Here is an 18,475-nt window from a genome sequence, read left to right on the forward strand (position 1 = left end):
ATCAAAGACCAAGTCTCAAATCTTGCCATTCTAATAGACTTAGATCCCACCTTCACTAGCCATATGAAAACACTCACAAAAACAGCCTTATATCAGCTTAAAAGTACAGCCAGAGTCAAAAATGTGGTGTCCCAACAAGATCTAGAGAAACTCATCCATGCTTTTTCCTCCAGCAGGGTAGAGTACAGGGTAATGGTCTGTTAACTGGACTTCCCATGAAGGCCAATGAACAACTAGAGCTTAGTCAGAATGCTGCTGCCAGAGTTTAACCAGGACCAAGAGAACCGTACACATTACTCCAGTTCTAGAGTCTTTACACTGTTAGTTACAGAATAGATTTTAAAGTGCTGCTACTTGTCTATAAATCACTGAATGGTTTAGGCCCAGAATACATCTCTGAAATGTTAATATAAACTTAGTAGCTTGCTTAGATCTATTTAGCACAGGACAACTAGCAGAGCCCAGAATCCATAACATGATGAAGCAGCATTTAGCTGTTAAGCAGCACACAACTCAGACTGTGTTTACTCAAATTATGTTTCTATTTTGCTTTTACTCACTTCGCACTTCCTTTTTACTGTTTCATCTATTTATTTTTATTTTTCATTTTGTCTTTTTTTCTTTCACTGTTTCTTTTGCTTTTATTGATGTAAAACACACTGATTCACATAATTGTGTATGAAATGTGCTACATAAATAAACTTGCCTTGCAGAGATGCATCCAGATCTCATGACAGCAAATTCAGAGAAATTTGCATGAAGAGTTATGAACAAGTTTGTTGGTTATTGGCATCTTATTTATTGGAAATTAAACAAAATTGCTGTGCCTCACAATATTACTCATAACTCTAATCTAATTACAGTACAAAAATAAAAATATATTGAACATGCATCTATCAAGTAATGTAGACAAATACAATAAAGAAACATGTATGGTTAACCTAGTTTTTGTCCCACTTTAACTGGATAGCCTTCAATAGATTATTTACAGATGTTATCATCTGCACTATAATCTGGGACACCAGAATGTATTTTAATATAATTTATTTAACATTTCAAAGTTAAATGATAAATAATATACCATAATTATTTTTATAGTAATTTCTTGAGAAATTATGCCTGAAATTCATTGTTTCAAACACAAGGCATGTGGGTGTTACATGTAACAGCTAACACTCACATGATTTAAACCATTATATCTTTAAAGGGTGCACAAACCAAAAATTACACCACACTGTGATCCACAGTCAGTTAACACCCAGGAGACTCCTCTTCAGGAGATTCTTATTTATTCAAGCAACAGAAACACTCATGGTTTTAATAGGTTCCCATGACATCATGATTGTTCATCATTAATCATCACAGCTGTGATAATGTTATATGTGCTAACACACAACCTCTATTGACTTCAGGCAAAGACAAAAAGTAAAGCAAAGAAATCTCAAACACTGTTTCAAATATACATTTTAATCTTGATAATTATTTCTTCTGATAAAAAGGAGTTTCAGCACCACCATGTCTAAATGAAAAGCTGTTCTTCAGGAGAATAGGCTGCAAAAGAAACATTATCTTCTCTAATGCATCCATATTTCTATTTTTCCATTTGTTAAAGTACAGTTAGCATTAAACAGTTGTTGTTGATTTGCAGCTGATGATCTACAAAATCATATCAATATCAATAATCACAGATATTTTGGCTATTGAGTCTCTTGGTCTTTGATTGTAAGGAATAGGAATAGGAATAGGAATTGAGTAGGAAACACAGTGTGTTGATTAAAGTTGCAACAAACACTAAATAGAAATTTCATTATTATCTTGCCTTAATCTTTGATTAACAATACTCTCCACAGACTACTACAGATTGTTCATCTGTCAAAGAAAATATAACAATTCCATGTTTTATGTTTTATACACCATGAGCTTATTCGCACCTGGCTGACCATAGCAGGCGGAATAGAGTTAGTGGAGTATTAGCTCACGGCTCTTTTATGAAACTAGCATCAGCCTGAACATTTCTTCATAATTCCATTCCTGCTTTTGCCATATCTCACTCTTGTAGTCTCTTCTGATGGCAGTGCTAGTATTTTTTTGAATTCCCTGGTTGACTCCTAACCTTTTCTGGGCCTTTAATATGCACCATCTCCAGACAGCTTGCCTGTCTGAATGTCAGTCTCAATCTCTCCTGACATTTGTAGTGAAGATGCTCTATAAGGTGACAAAATGCAACACACGTTATAGCACTTTTTAAGCCCCCTGTAGTCAAACAACATGGCAGCAACATAGCAGCATCACACACAGCCAGAATGAAAATATTGAGGGATGAAGAACAACTACACTTTTTCCATCCATGTCAAAATGATATTTATTTTTAACTGCAATATTTTACTATAATATTATTATTTTATCAAATAAATCCATATATAACATAAGTGAGCCTAAAAATGTTTACTCTAACTTTAAGGATATATTACATTGTTTGTACCTTGATAAACAAAAGTGTACCTACACACCTTGTTTCTGACAGTGTACAACGGACAATTCTGTCCATTTAATGTTTATCTTAAAATGAACATTGCTCAAAAAACGAATAATCTAGGGATGTTTCTGTACTACTGTATTCTAGGTGTGGGTCACTGTGGAGTTCTAGTCAGAGCTGAGGATGGCAGAGAATTGAACCTTCTTCATTGGTCATCATAAAGGCTGCAGCATCAATTTGAGGGCACATACGTGTGTGAGAGAGAGTCTGCGGCTGTAAAATCAACAGCGAGTAACAAAATATTCTCTAATCCAAACCACAGATTGCATATATCACAGTAAAATCACCCGCTTGGCATTTAACAGCTCTACAAACATGAAGCAGTGCTACAGACATGTAAACAAAACACTAACGGCTAAGCGTTAATCACAGCAGCTAAACTAATAACTCACAACAACTGCAATCTTAACCATGTCTGCGAAAGTGAAACTAACTCAAGTGCACGACTAAAAAGCATCATAGTTAGTGAAAGATGCTCTCTTTATTCATGTGCACAATAGTGTGTGATAAACTGAAATAAAATTACTGTTGTTAGTCTATCCTGAATAGCTGAATGAGCTGAAGAGCTCATAAGGGGTCAGAGTGAAACATTTTCCTATGATGGAAGAGTAAATTACCAAACTATGAGAGCACCAGTTTGCTATGTGCTAGAAGCTGTCTGTGTTGCCCATATCAGGTAAGTACCTGTGTAGTTGTGCAGCTGGCTGAGTAAATGAAATTAAATGAAGATTAATGTTTTGACGTACCCCCAGTGTCATTCAGTGTATCCCTGGGGGTACTTGTACCACAGTTTGGGAACCACTGATTTAGAACAATGCAAACTCAGTTATTCTCAAAGGAATACTCCAGTGAAATATTAAATTTGCAAAATTTTCCACTTACCCCAGATATAGTCAACTAGCCAAGACATGTTTTGAATCCAAATCGCGCTTCTTTAGTTTAGTGCTGGAGCTACAAGGCTAACAGTGCTAAAATAAATAAATAAATAAATAAATAAATAAATCTGCATGCAGGTCTCACTGCCAGTAGAGAAAAGAAATGAGGAATTGCCACTAAAACACTAAAAGTACTTTCTTCCATTTCCTGAAAAATACTTGCGGTCGAAACATGTCTTGACGGGTCAGAAACGTCTGGAGTGAAAAATTGTGTACATTGTTCACCAAACGATTTAAGTTTAAGTAAGCCTGACCTGCTGACAAAGGATTTTAATACATGCAAGCTGTAGTTTTTCTTGTGACCGCAATGAATTTGTCATCACTCATTATGTTTAATACGTATTATTCCAGAGATTCCAGCTCCCCCCCACGACCCAGAAGGATAAGCAGCTTAGAAAACGTGTGTGTATGTATTCCAGAGATCATGTGGTGATGCTTATTTGGGTTGGTTTTCTTGTTTCTCTTCTGCTTGTTCAGGTTTTTGCACTTCGTTAATTGTGCTTACAGTATGCTGGTCATAGCTGAGAGTAAAGAAGACTTTCACAGGCTCTTTAACAGCCTCAGGTTCTCACAACATACATGTAGGCTACATATCTTAGGTGAGAACTGTCCAACACAATGCTTATTTTATTTTTCATTTACTTGCAAGAAATGAGTAAGGATATCCTGCTGATTAAGTAACTGATCACATCATTTGAAATCAGAATTGCACAGCAGTGCTTCTGCTTCTTCCATTCCTTTTGTGTTGATCTATCATTTTTAGCAACTGTGGAGAACTATTTTAAATCTCATTAAGAAAGGGGATAGCTTAAGAAATAGTCATCTGCACACTGTGGAGTAAGCAAATTGATTTAATTCAGGCAACAAATTTGCAGATACACAGTTGGGGAGGGAAATCATACTGGAGCCAATATTATATACTCCCTCTACCAGCTCTTCACATTAATTATTTACATGAATGGAAGCTAATTAAATGAAATGAACTATGTCAAGCCACCTAATCAACAACTGAATTACTATTTTAAAAAATATCATCAAATATCACAACAATAACTCAACTTTTTTTTCCTTTTCCTATTTCTCAGTAAACAAGTTTTATACTATCCCATAATATGAATGCTGTAGTTCCTATACAGGGCCACATCCTACATTTCTCTTGTATTTTATTTTTTCCCTAAGGTGCATGTATAGTCTTTGGGGTTGTTGTTGTTAATGTTAATATAAATGTCATCAGCAATTTCCATCTTATCCTTGTTAAACAGTCGGCTGTTGTTACTGTGGTATATGTAATGTCCTCTGTAAATGACCTCTGCTCCGATTGATGTTCTATTGTGGCTTACCCTAAAAGCAGTATGAGCTGAAACACTTCTTATAACTTAAGCAAGAATGGGTGGGGCTAACCTGCCAAGGGCTGAATAAACACATTTATTCATACATAGGGGGCAGTTGTGGGCTGGAGGTTAGGGAACCAGCCTTGTGACCAGAAGGTCGCTGGTTTGATCCCCTCAGCTGACAGTATGTGACTGAAGTGCCCTTGAGCAAGGCACCTAACCCCCAACTGCTCCTCGGGCGCCGTGGATAGGGCTGCCCACCGCTCCAGGCAAGTGTGCTCACTGACCCCTAGTGTGTATGTGGTGTTTCACTGCACGGATGGGTTAAAATGCGGAGGTCTAATTGTGATGTGTTCAGGCACAGTTGGCTAATGGTTCATTTAATTTTTCATTTCATTTCATTTCACATATAAATTAGGCCTACAACAATTTAATATTTTTATTTTCAATTATTCTGCTGAGTATGATCTTGAATACTCTATAAGAATAAAAAAAAGCTCAATACTTGTTTCCTTTTTTTGATTTAATTTGCTTGTTATAACATTGCATAAGTTCATTTCGTTCATTTATTATTTACACATTTATTGAAATCTGCAAGTTACTGAAAAGCACTTCACTAATGATAAGCTAATAATAAACAGCAAGTAGCATAAAATACTTATCTGAGTGATCTGGCAATGTTGAAGAGGCCGCTGGTGCTGTTCTAACATGATAATCTGTGAAGGAGAACAAAGGAAACAGCGTCTTCTTAATCATAAGCTCAAATAATATATTTTTAAAAATCTGTTTTTGAAAATAAATGCAACTGACAGCATGCAGGCAATCTAGTAATCAAGAGTAGCAAGAAGCTTATTTGGAGTGCACCAGGCATTAAGACCAACATTGTTGCCACAAATTAAAGCTCTAAAACAGACAGCTAGGAATTAAGTTTCAGAAACCGTGCTTCTAACTATCACTGAGAACCTGGTCATTCAACATGGACAAAGACTGCTGTGTAGGTGCAGGAGAAACAGTGCTACTGAAATATTTGGTGTCATAAAAGTAATGGGTATTTGAATGGCTTTTCCATTTTTTAATATTTAATTCAGCAAAAGTGCAATGGGCCTCATTCGCCAACTGTTCTTAAGAAGAATTTCTTCTTCAAACCCACTTTTTTTACGAAGATCCTGACATTTACCGATGTTTTCTTATTCGTGATTTGTTGTTAGGTAAGAACAGAATCTACACAGACTCAAAAGCACAAAGGTGCGAACAATTCTGTGGTTTAAGAACATGTCATGACTCTGGCGTAGACTCTTTCTTAGGACCTTTCTCAAGAATACATTTAAAAAGAAACATAAGAAGTTATAAGTCCCACTGTTAATGGTCGGCCAAGGGACAAAAAAGGCAAAATAATATACTAATAAAGAAGGTACCCAGGTTTCAAATCGACTGTTTAAAATTTTATTTAATACCATTTCACTACATTTCGTCACTAATACACTTCAAAAATGCAATTTGAAAATTGGAATTTAATAACTTCATTTAAATGATTACATTTATCATACATTATTAAAAATTTGCTGCAATCCTAATGCTAATGCATTGGCTGTTGTGATTTTACAAAAACACTGATATGAAAATGGGCTGTTTTTACAGTTAAATTTCAATATATTGAATCATACTGACTGGGCACAGAATGGCTGTTGTGAAACTAACAAAAAGTTTACTTTCAAAAAGTAAAAAAAAATTTCCATGATATGGACCCTTTAACATTATGGACATTTTAACAAACTGACAGGTACAAAATTTGACAATAAATCCACATCTAGTCAAACATCTCAATTTTGTGTATGACATACCTCTCAATCTCACATCAAGTAGTCAAAATGAATTTAACACTTCCATGTTAGTAGACAGCGGACTGAGTTTTGCCTTCCATATCATTATCTCCATAATGCAAATGACCGTCTCCCTCTACCTAGCAGGAGACCATTATCACCATACTTTGGCTTTAATTGCATTTGCAGCTATTACTGAGATCTCTGTAATTGCTCCCAAACCAGAATAGTTCTACCTTCCAGGCTTTGGATGTGTTTTACACCCAAACACATGCTCTATCCAAGGGCCTTGTGGACCAGTCATCCCCTCCTTGCTTATTCCCACTGATGGTGGAAAATCTAAACAGACTTCTTGGGGAGGGGACATTTTGGATTATATTTCTCAGCCAGGGTTTGTGATTGAACTCTTGGTTGCGTGAAGAGTTAGGCTTTGGTGTACACTTAGAAGTGAGAGATAGCAGTCATAAAGGGAAATGTTTGCCCAAAAAGTCAAGTCTGAGTCTCCCCGTGGATGGCGAACGCTATGCATGATCTCCCTCCAGCTGCCCGAGGGTTCAGCCGGCTCAGCCCGGCCCATCTGTGTGATCCGCTGCCAGATAACTAGGGCTTGGCACGGCTCGCTCCCATCCCTCTCCAAATCGCTCTCTGAGAGCGGGAGTCATCCATGCAGGGGGCAGGCCGCAGAGCACGACGGAGCGACTGCATGCTCCTGTTCACTAACATTCTGCCCTGCTCACATAATAGAAGCGCCACACAAATGCTTCTGTCTCTTGGCATGGCCGCTGAAAAAGCTCCAGGTGTGGCTGACACAGGCAGCCTGTTTCCATTTGACATTTAAATGTCACCATCGGTGAACAAAATGGTCATTTTCAGATACTGTACCCCATCTAAGTATGTCAGACAGTCATCTATGTTGGCAGAAACCTGCATGTATGTACAAGTCTGATGATTCAGTATTTTTCTCTAAAAACAAACAAACAAAAAATCAAATCAATGTAACATCATTATTTTCAGTCTTTATTTTTGCACCATTTGAAAGCACCAGTTGCCCTTTACATTGTACATGTATTTCATGATGAACGGACCAATACAAATGACCCAAAATTACTTATAAATCTTGTTCCATTAATGTGTAAAACTGTTATGGATTTCCCATCCAGGCTCTGCCCCGACCGTGTCTATTGCTGTGTTCAAATGAAGCTACAACTCAGAATTTCCCACCTCAGACTGGAAAAAATCAAAGAAAATGCCCCCTCAGCTGGGAAATCCTTCCTGGAAAGTCAGTATGGTGCTCTCAACTCCCAGCTCAGCATTTGACTTAAAATCAACATGGCTGCTGAAACTGTCAATAGTAATAAATAATCACTTCTTCTTTTAAATGAGATTTGCTTTAAATCATTCAACATACAGACCATAAAGTTCACTGAAATACATAATGCACATTATCACTCATATCACCAGTGTTAGCTGGATAGCTTGTTGCTAACAATACTTGCTTTCATGAAGGCCTCCATTTTTTCCCTGCTTTGTAGCTCCATGTTAAAAATGATGAAATTCCAAACTTTGACTCCCAAGTCCAAAGTATCTTCTCTTGTCACCCAAGCCCCACCCCTTGTTCATCAGTCTCACCTGTGTGTACTCTGTAACCTCTACTGTTACGAAATATTCCTTGTTCCTTGTCTGTGTGTGAATTAATTCTTTTTCTCGCTTTTTTTACCCTGCATTGTTAAAATTACATTGTATTTGTCTGCATGTTTCATTTATTCATCAGTACTGTTGGTTTCTGCCTGTCGTTCTATTTCTAACCTAGGTTAAAATAAAAATAGCTTGCACCTGTATCTGGCCTTTGCCTGCTCATGAGTTACAAGAACATCTTTTTTCTTCTACTGTAAAGTTGTCTTTTAAGATATACAAGGCTTTTGTATGACAGCAACGATATGTGTAATTATAGGGAAATTGCACAGATTTTTTCAAGATTTGTATAAGTTTGCATAATTCGATAGTTAGGGTGTAAACAAAGACATTGAGAGTGGTGTGCTGTCAAATGCGTCATTCTAGAGAAACTTATCAAGTCAGAATTGTTTACAGTGGTGGTGATAGGAACTAGACATCTGAAGAGTTGGATGCCTCTAAAAGCTAGAAAGGTGATGTAGATAACAACAGATCTAATAACTAAAATATTACGCAAAATGGTAACAAATATGCTGCCTGATGCCTGATTATTGTTTTACAATAGTTTTAAGAGAAGGTTTTGCCTAAAACTTTTTTAAAGGCCATTTATGACAGAGAGGTACATGCAGGGTGCGGTTAATGCTTTTATTGTGTCAAGTGGTTACATACAAAGAAAATATGTTACATTAACACAATTTCTTTCTTTGAATTTACTTGCTTTGGCAATTATTGGGTTCATATAATACATTTTATTCATGTGTAACCACTTGACATCTTTAAGACATGTCAATTCAAAGCACCAGTTTTTCAGTGTTTTACTACTACCAAAATTACAAGTAAAATTTCACAAGATACATGTAGGTTCACTGGTGGTTTTGTAGATAAAATGGCTGTAATTACGTTGATCCCTGGTTCCTATCACCACCACTGTAAATTAAATCTGACTTGATTACTATATAATGTACCATTTCACATCAAACCACTCTGAATGACTTTGTTTATATTTCAGCCACTGAATTATGCCAATGGAGTGGTTAAATTCTTCTTTAATGCTTCATTTTTAGGGATGATTCTAGTTGGAAATTTATTGATTATTTGACAGTAAATAAATACAAAAAATGCAACTGACCAAGTTGACTGTAAAAGTATGACTAAAGTTGGCAGCAGTTTTATCAGTTAAAGAAGAGTGTAAATGATCAGGTAATAGTGTTGAAATGGACTGCAGGAGTGAAATGTCTCTTCAAAACTTTGTTTTTTACATTTTTGCACTTCAATGTTGCACTGGAGGAAAAAAAAAAAACTTCATGAGATGCAGAGGCGTATCTGACAGCTGGAACTGAATCTAATCTTTAGGGAGATACAAGTAGCCTCTTTCTCCATTAGGGAGAGATTGAATCCTAGTGTGGATTAATTCCCAACAGAGAGCATGAGTTGCCTTTGTGTCTTCAAAAAGTGAAGTACAGATTGAGTTAGTTAGCTTCAGTTGTGTAAAGAGTGCCTGATTAGCATTCATGGCCACTGGAGGAAGCATGTGCAGCCTTTGGACTTCCAGATTGGTGGTACACAGTCATGTGGACAGACTGGGAATTGGGGGGTACTAAATTTAGCTCATGACCTTCATAAGCAAATGGCATATTATTAGTGTCCAATTGCATTCTTAGAGAGCTTTCAAACTTTAAGCAGATCTTTATCACAATGGTTGAAGGCTTGAATCATAACCAGTACAGGTATTGAAGCCTTCAAGCCTGAGTCACACCTCTGTTCACAAAAAACTGACTGGGTAAGTGGTGGAGTTCGAGTCATGTCACTCATTATACAGTCATAATGATGGTGGGGGTGTAGGGAGCACTTATCTCTATAGGAGAGCAGGTACAGAGCCCGCTAAAGCTACGAGACACTATGGCTCAAAGCCCTGAACTCACACCTTCTCCCCAATGTTGAGAAATAATACACTGACAGGGTTTGGCAAAATACTTTTAAAAAGTAGTGATGGCTGAATGCTAAATACACTGCCCTAAAAGTATTCAGTAATATAGTCCATTACAACATATAAAAAAGAAACATATTCAGAAGGCATTTAAAATACGTCTTGATAAGGCATATCAAAAAACATTTTTTCAACTTTCAAACTGTTCCTTGCTGTTACTAGCTGGCAGTTTTCTTCTTGTAATTCTCCTGTTAATGTGTTTCATGAAAAATTCACTTATCATTCAAATGAAGATCAGAAATTCCAAACATTTTTTCTCTCTGAACGCGTGCTTCAGTTCACTACTGATCTCATAATCACCCTAGCAGGTGATCATCCCTCAGAGAAGCTCCGTAATGCTGTGATAAATAACTGGCTCATCACATTGATTTATCAGTCTACTCAGGCTTCAGCAGGAACTTTGGTGTTTGTAAAGAAGCCATTAATTTAGGTCCTCTTTAGAATTCATATAATGAGCATGTTATACATACCATGCACTGATTTTAAAAAGGTTAATAAACAAGCATTGATGGTGTTTTGTTGAAGATTGTTTGTTTATTAGTGGGAAAGTATTCTAAAAGTATTCTCCCGAAATATAAAAAGTAACTGTTTTTTTAATATTATGCCCACTTTGAATTTGATACCATTCAAAATAAGCATATATTATTCAAAAAACAATAATTTGATATATTGTCTGTACTATTCTTATTTAAATGTAGAGTTTAAAAGATTTGCATGTCATTGCTTTCTGTTTTATTTACATTTTGCAAAGCATCCCAACTTTTTGGAAATGTGGTTGTATAATATAAACCTTCTAATAGGTTTATTGACTTTTTAGCTCACAGCTTTTGGTCAAAATAGATACAGTTAAAATTCATTATTAATTACAAATGATATTTATTTTGTATGTGTGAAAGATTGGGTGTGCTTTTATATTGTGTAATTGATCTAATGTTAGCTTGTGGAACATAATATTATAGCATTTTTGGTAACACTTTCTATGAATGTCATCTTTGTAAACATCTATAAACACATTCATAACATGTTATAATGCATTCATATAAATATTTATAAAAATGCATTACACATTATAGCCATGCTTATTATGCATTACAAATTGTTAACATAACACATTACAAGTACTGATCATAACAAATTATAAGAGCTCATAAGTTGTATTTGTCCACTATAAGTAAAGTGAAGCGTACTGTACTAAAGCCTCCTCCAGTGTTAAGAGTGAGGCTTCAAGTTGAAGTATTTACTGAAGGATTTACTGAAACACAAAAACATACACAGTAAAGCACATTACAGGCTTCAAATGTCAGATTTTAAACTAGTGCTGCCATCAGTGCTTTACCCAATGTGGGAAAGTCAATGTACACCACCGTTAGCTTGGTATTTGTCTTTACTTTGCAGTCTCCAAGCTGGGACTGACTTCTTTGGCACTGACAGTCTATGTTATCAACACTACTTATAATACATTATATTAACAATTCATAATGTTAATTATATAATTAATTATGTAATTAACATGGTAATAATTAACATGGCTATAAAGTGTAATCCAGTGTAATTCATTTTTATAAACGTTTATAATCATGTTTATAATGCTGTATGAAGGCATTATAACATGTTATAAATGTGTTTATAGATGCTTACAAACATGACATTCATAGAAAGTGTTACCGCATTTTCCTTATCATCACTGTCTGGACAAAACCTCGTATCTGCATTTTTGCTGTTTTTTAATTTTTTGAGATAATTTGAAATCACTAGCTACCCTTTATACTGTGTCAGTATTTAATAATGAATGGACCAACAGAAATGGTCCAAAATTACTTAATAGTAATAACGGAATGGAATAATTTGGAAATACAAGGTTTTGTTCTGACAGTGACAGAATTCTCATGCGTCCAAAAAAGTCCATAAAAAGAAACAGAGTGTCATTTTAGGGTTAGTACTCTTAGACAAATATTATAAAACATTACAAGCTGCACATGTACGCCTCCAGAAATGGTGAAGTAAGAGGTTACTCGTAAACAGTATTTAAAGACTGTATGCAGGGATTGCACATTTTGGAGCCCTGCACTCCCATGGGACATTAAGTATGGTAAGCTGTGCGCTGTTATGGCTGCCCCAGCTAATTATCTAAACGAGGGCTAAGGGAGAAAAAATCTTGTTTCATTCAGAGGTTCGCCCACATTTGTGTTTAATGTTTCTTTTATGCTGCATTGTAATGACCTCTACGTCTAAGGCAAGATGTCCCAACTTAATGGAACATGTTTGATGTCATATAAGGGGTCTCAGGGCTGGACCCTAATAAGGCAGTTAAGAGGTAATGAGAATGAATATTGTGCAGAAAAGCCAATGAGTCTTTTTAAATGGGCACTGTCAGAGGCGAGATCCCCAGGGAGAAGGAAACTAACTCAATCCCACTCATACCTCTCACTGTGAAGAGAAAAAGTCTGTTAATATTCCAGCTGTCTGAACTAATATTACTGCATAGAGACAAGTGGTCTTACATATTCACCTTAAGGCAGCTACCTTTAACGGCAGTAGACTGACCAAAATAGTCCTGAAAGCAATAGTTTGACCAGATGTTTGGCCACTTTTTGAGGTTTAGTTTGAATACTCAGAAGAATAGCTGGAACCATGCAAGGTAGAAAGGTGGCAAAGACAAGATCAGATGTTTCACATTTCCAGGTTGCTTCTTCTGTTTTGCACAGAATGTTGTTTCTGCCAACTTGATACAACACAGCAATCTGTAGCAGGCATAAAGTAAACTATGATAAAAACTAAATTATAAATAAGCAGAGTTGGCCTAAAGAATTAGAATTTCAATAGATGATGTAAATATACGGGCGGAACGGTGGCACAGTGGGTAGCGCTGTCGCCTCACAGCAAGAAGGGCTTGGGTTCGATTCCCGGCCGGGTGACCAGGGTCATTTCTGTGTGGAGTTTGCCTGTTCTCCCTGTGTCTGCGTGGGTTTCCTCCGGGTACTCCGGTTTCCTCCCACAGTCCAAAAACATGCAGTCAGGCCGATTGGACGTGCTAAATTGCCCCTAGGTGTGAGTGTGTGTGTGAATGTGTATGTCTGTCTAACTGCCCTGCAATGGGCTGGCGACCTGTCCAGGGTGTATCCTGCCTTCCGCCCAATGACAGCTGGGATAAGCTCCAGCACCCCACCGCAACCCAGAAGGATAAGCAGTTTAGATGATGGATGGATGTAAATATATACTTTTAAGAGTTTCTAAGGGATTATGTGGGAGCAGAGAGTGAAAGTATTTGAGCAGGATTATTATGTTTTTTATACAAGCAACCTGCACATTTGTGTTAAAAACACAAACAACGTAAACGTAAACTTTGCTTCCAGTACTTACCCTTTCTGAACAATTGAAGTGAAAGCGAGAAGAACACAAATGTTACTATTGACCTCATAGGTGAGATTAATTGTAATAGACTGAGGGCTAGTTGTAGCACTCACTAAATCAAAAGTTCTATTTTTTTGGAGCAAACATGCAATGTCCTTTTAGGGCCACTGTTAAAAAAATAAAAAATAATAGACTTTGAGACCAAAGTTGTATTTTTAGAATTTTTTTTTTAATATTTTGAGAAAAAAAATTGTTGTATTTTGATAATAAAATTGTAATGTAACAAGAATAAACTTGCGCTATTTCGAGAATAAAGTGAGCTAATTGCAGGGGGCTGCCATAACGCATTGGAGTCTCCATTGCTGTACTGGCGAGGATGAAGAGCATGCCATTCCTTCGGGATGGATCATTTTGATTATCATTCCTATTGTCTCCTATGAAACTACATGCCACCAATAGCCATGTAGACGGCCACTGCCTGTGAGTTCTCCTTTTTACAAAACAGACAATTTCCTCAGACAATTTTCCTCTGAGTTCATCTGGTTCTGGATCTTCTAAATAAACACAGTTTCTTGCACAGCTGTCTCAGCATTCTTATACTATAACAATCGGGTGCTGGTGTGCCAGGAGACTGAATATTTCTTTATTGGTGAAACTGATACAAACGTATACCTCTACCAACTCTTCAACACCCCTTATATTAACACGAGGAGGTGCTACCTTTCTTTTTGCACACCCTTGTACATTGTACAAACATGCCTTCCTGCCTACATACATAAGAAAACTGCAACTAAATGATAAGTGAGCAGAGGCTGTGTCAAATGAGTCAATTTATTTTTGACTGCTGTAACACAACCAGACTAATCAGACACATGCAGTTAAAATAAACTTTACTGGGGTCAAAGAGAGGCATAGTCAAAAAAACAGGCCAAGGTCAAAATCAGATAAAACATAACAGAGAAAATTCAAGCAAACAAAGACAAAAGGTAGAGTTCAAAAACACTGGAAACAGGTTCAGGACACAGATAGAACAAAACAAGAAACAACACTCAGTAGCTCTAATGAAAAGACACAATACCTTCCAAAAAGCTAAGCTAAAAGCCCCGGCTTATATACTAATTAAACAGGTAACAATAATCAGACACAGGTGCTACACATCAATACTCAGGTGAGTAAGAACAATGATTGGTTGGTGCTAGTGGTGAGACTGTCAGGTGATCCCCTCAGAGAGTCCTGGGAGATTGAGTCCCACGGAGGATTGAGGTGTGCCAGTCACGTGATCTCCCAGAATCGAGTTCTTAGTGAGAGCAGGATCAGAGGGATGCATGACAGTCACAAAGTAGAAGGGTGGATATTATCATGATGAAATATATTCTTTTTACCTGGCATCTATAGTACAGTTCTGATGAAGTTGGACAAAAGCTTAAAAACTAATTTCAAATTACTTTTTTTTATTTATATGGGGGACATTTGGATTTCGCTTATTGCTTACTTTGGGGGGCTCAGTTGTAACACTCTGTTACAACTAACCCCTCCAGTTGGAGGCTGTACATTAGCCTGGCTAGCTCTCACTGTGGGTTGCTTCAAAGCAGTGCTGTATTGCAGCCACCAAAAGGTAGGTTTAAAAAATATTTATGTGAATTCTGTGACTTAAACACACAATTCAGTAATGGTCCTGGGGGACGGGTGTTCAGCACAGTTTGGAGGTTTTCCTACTCAAACACACCTGCTGAACCTGGCAATTGACAGATGAGTGTAATCAGGTGTGTGTGAAAACATCGAACTGTGCTGGACAAAAATGTACCTGTTAAAATACTGCTTCATAGTCCACACAACACACATTACTTAAATTATAGTATCCACAAGCTGAATTTGGGCACCAACTGACTCTCCTGCCTATTCAAAGCTATAGGTAGTAGTGGATGAAGGTGCAGTTCTTCTCTATAGTTTTAACTGAGATAGTTAACATTATACAGCACATGCAATAAACTGCGTAAATAAAAAGAAAAATAATTTGACTTTTTACAGAATAGTAAAATAGACAGTTACTAATTTTAAAACGGTAAAGAATTTTGAGAATTAAAAACAAATTTTGCATTATACTACTAGGTCTCATCAGTGCAGGTTTACTTCAAATCACTGTTTCAAATAATATTTTCATCTTGATGGGAAAATGCTTTGCACTGTGGCACTGCTCTAGAAGGACATCGACATCAATGAGAGATTTTGCAATCAGTCAGTGGTGTTATACAAAGGTTATTCTTCATACTGTTGAGTCAGAGTTCTGTTGAAGATGCCTTTCAAATGCAGCCATTCTTTAAAACATTTGACTCAAAATATCACAGTTAACTTTTTAACCTAGTCACTTGACATCATTAACTTTCTACACTCCTAAAAAATGTGCCAAAAAGTGGTGCGAAGTGGTTATTTGGAGCGATGCCATAAAATAACCACTTTTGGTTGCCTAAAGAACTTCTCAGTAGATGGTCATTTAAAGAAACATGTTCATAAATGAGCCTAATAATGTAAAGGTTCTATACCAATGAAAGGATTCTGAAAGCAACATGCAGCCAGGCCTGTAAAGAGTAATAAATCACATCACTTCAAAAAAATACAGTGAAGTTTACTCATTTTGGCAAAGTTTGCTGAGTTTACTCAGTTAAACATAGTCAGGGTAACTTTATTGTAAGGAAAGTAATTAAAGTTAGTAGCTTTAAGTAACAGATACTTAAATATATAATGGCGCAGACCCATGGGAGGAGCTAGTTGATAGCGGAGCACTGCAAAAGCTCAGCATGGCACTTTCAAGTTAAACTGAAAGGAGACAGTTGCTACCTAGATATCCTTAAATTGGCCAGGGAACATTCTAGAAATCATCCTATTTAAGGCATTTTAGGGTTGTATGCTTACACAGGCACACTGTGAGGCCAAAGCACAAATGGAAAGGTAGAAGCACACAGGATTACATTTAACATCATGATTCAAAATTAAATTGCCTTTACAACATCTTCTGTGCGAAAGTCTATGTCTTAGAACTGTGGAAGTTCTAGAAACCACTGTCAGTAAATGTTAAACTGGTAACATTACGGTTTCATGTCGGATGAGGAGGATTGAGTGAGTGGCTTGAGTGTGACATCAGATGAACTAACACTAGAATGCTGAATTTGGAGTATCTCAAATTAAAGTTTCTTTATGAAGTTTCTGTGTCTGTAGTTTTTGAACTAGTTATAATACAGCATTTAAGAAGCAAATTTGCCAGCATGCCTAAAAATGTTTTTGCTTGTTTTACATTACAAATAAATAACCTCCCTGTGTATTCCCTTCACACTATAGTCTCTGTTTGTTTCAAATTAAATGTTTTAGTTTAGCCCACCTTAAAACTTCACTTGAAAATTTGGAGGCATATTGAAAATTTGACTTTTTCTAAGTAAAGTCAACTTTACAGCAGTCAAATTTATAGTAAACAACGGTTTAAGAACTTTTATTTTTCAGAGTGTAGTTTCATTCTTTAAAAAGGTCCTACAAAGGGTTCTTTGAGTGATGCCACTAAAGAACTGCTTTTGGATCCCTAAAGAATCATGTTTGAAAAGAGATTTGCGAGTGTGAAGAAACTTCAAAGGTGTAAAGAACCTTCCAATGGTCAAAACATTCTATATTAATTTAGGGGTTTTTCACTATCACAAATCTCATTTACAAAAATGGTTTTGTCAAGAACAGTTTAATGAAACTTTCTTTAGGGAGCCAAAATGGTTCTTGTATGGCATAATGCAAAGATCTTTTTTGGCACTTTTAGTTTTAAGAGTGTACGGCAGTGAAAAGGTTTGCTATCTGCTGACAGTAAGAATATAAGAGCCATAGATTGATCTCCTCTGTGCAGGAAGCATGCTTTAAGATGCACTTGATAAGCCCCTCTATGTGTTTTTTAAATGTCTTTGTCACTGGTTGTCACTTTTATGAACTCTCAGAAATAAAAAGGTGCCAAAATTGTTTTTTTTTATGGAACAGTCACATAAAAGAACCACTTTTGGTTCCCTAAAGAGCCTCTCAATAGATCCTTTAAAGAGCCATGTTTATGAATGAGATGTGCAAGATGCTTTTATAACATTTACAAACCTACATATGATGTAAATGTTAAAGTTTTTTTTTTCCTAGAACCATTAATGAATAAAACCATTTAGGGACCTTTATATTAAAGAGTGTTTGAGAGTAATTTTGCAAAGGTGTTTGTGAGAAAAAGAAATGGAGCCAGAGCTGAAGTTAATTTAACTTCTTAACCGAGCGCACATTTCCTGTGGTTGTTTACATAACAGTGTGCTCAGCGCCTGGGCGAAATGGAGGATCAGACAGCAGGTGCATCCAAAACAACAGCCAAAGGCAGCCATGACGGATCTTGTTAGCCCGTATCCTCCGCAACTAGCGGCCCATGTGGCGCCTTTGCTTCTACCTTCCGAGCGTGCCCTCATATTGTGGCTCAACCTGAGTGTAATTAACGCATTGCCTCTCCAGCTGAACAGGCTGATAGTGGCTTCCAGCGGTGGGGAAGGTAATTAGAAGAGAACAATCAGGCAAGGGCCCATGGTGCTGCACCTCTTGTCCCTCATACACTGCAGGCTTCACAGTGAACAGACAAAACAATATAATAGCTATGATAAGGATTTGTGTTTGGGAGGAGGAATGATTAATAAAAAAATAAATAAAAGGCAGACTGCTTTCCATGTCTGACAGTCTTTAACAGATTTTGCTAAATTAATGAAATTCTTAAAACATTTAAAATAATGTAGCCTCTTTTTACAGGCCCCCCGCATGACATGCTTTCCCAAGCTGTGCAGTAGAAAAGTGATGAC

Source organism: Colossoma macropomum, unplaced genomic scaffold (genome assembly GCF_904425465.1).
Source record: "Colossoma macropomum unplaced genomic scaffold, Colossoma_macropomum, whole genome shotgun sequence".
Classification (NCBI taxonomy): domain Eukaryota; kingdom Metazoa; phylum Chordata; class Actinopteri; order Characiformes; family Serrasalmidae; genus Colossoma; species Colossoma macropomum.